Source organism: Microtus ochrogaster, unplaced genomic scaffold (genome assembly GCF_000317375.1).
Source record: "Microtus ochrogaster isolate Prairie Vole_2 unplaced genomic scaffold, MicOch1.0 UNK8, whole genome shotgun sequence".
NCBI lineage: Eukaryota > Metazoa > Chordata > Mammalia > Rodentia > Cricetidae > Microtus > Microtus ochrogaster.
The window spans coordinates 1,366,721-1,368,116 of record NW_004949106.1 but is presented as its reverse complement, the minus strand read 5'-3'; the positions used below and the strand labels follow the sequence as shown (position 1 = coordinate 1,368,116).

At 49.9% G+C, this 1,396-nt stretch overlaps 1 protein-coding gene across 1 annotated transcript in view; it reads left to right on the top strand.

Moving 5' to 3' along the window:
* The window catches only part of LOC101990377 (aldehyde oxidase 2-like), a 73,040-nt gene that overhangs the window by 25,517 nt on the left and 46,127 nt on the right, over positions 1 to 1,396 (top strand).

Genomic DNA, 1,396 nt, shown 5'->3' with positions numbered 1-1,396 from the left:
TCCAGGACAGGCTCCAAAGCCACAGAGAAACCCTGTCTCGAAAAACCAAAAATAAATAAATAAATACCAATCTTCTAAAGAAAAGAGGATGTGATGGGGGAAAAATGGCTCCGCAGTTAAGAGCGTGTCCCGCTGTGGCGAAGGGCTTCAGTTTGCTTCCCAGCACCCATGTTGGACAGCTCACAACTGCCTGTAACCCCAACTCCAGGGAATCGGACCTCCGTGGTCACCTACATTCACACAAACATAACCACATATAGATACCTGTACATAACTAACTATAATAAAAATCAATCTTTTTGAAAAAGAGAGTGAGGTGTGAGTGTGGTGGCGCACACCTTTAATCCCAGCACTCAGGAGGTAGGAGAAGCAGGATCTCTGTGAGTTCGAGGCCAGCCTGGTTTACATAGTGAGTTCCAAGACAGCTAGGATTATGTAGAAAAACCCTGTCTTGAGGGTGAACACACTAAAGGGGGACCCAGCCTGTTGCAGAGGGTGCATTCCTATAGCCTAAGGGAGCAAGGCTCCTGCCTTCATTCTAAATCCAATCTAAGCACACACACACACACACACACACACACACACACACACACACACACTACCCTCTATGGCACTCTTCCTCAAATACCCCTCCTCTTCCCTCTGGACTACCTGACAACCCATCCAATGCTTCCACCTCTGTCCCTCCCACCCCCTCAAGAGATCTGGACTACTGCCACCTCCCAGGCGCAAGGATGCAGAAGCAGCAGCCACACCTCTGCTGCTGCGAACTTCCGGGCTCGCTGCATGTTTGATGCCATCACTCACTGCTGGGAGTTCCAAGGAGGTGGGGAAAAACTTAGGGGCTGAGAGGCCAGCCAATGGCCTTCACTTGAAGACTGTTAGGAGGGAGGGCACAGAAGGTTAAGGATGCTGGCTGACCCAGGCTTTTCTCTGAGGTCACCAGGCCTGTAGTTTGGGATGACTCCAATTTAACCCATAAAATGGTCAAAAGGCGGAGACTCTGGGGATACCAGGCTGGTGAGGTCCCTGCCCAGGGCCTTCTGCTCTCGTTCTACTGCATGCTTGTAGTTACTGTTGATTTACAGTTTCTGCTCTCCCAACTCTGCGAGAGCTAACGCAGACCTCCGTCACTCCAGAGGTGTCAACTCACTGGCATAGCAGCGAGACAGGTAGACAGTGATCAGCAGGGTTTTCCACCCATTTATGACAATACTGGCATTCCAACCAACACAGTGCCAATTGTGCAGAGGTGGGGGGGTGGAAATAGAACTCAAATTATCCCTCGGCTATGGTTTGATCTCTTCAGAACACATCCTGTACCCTAAAACTTGCAATCCATATGTTAAAAGCCAGAAGATAATGCTGTGGTCTCCCAAAGGGTGACTAGCTGAGC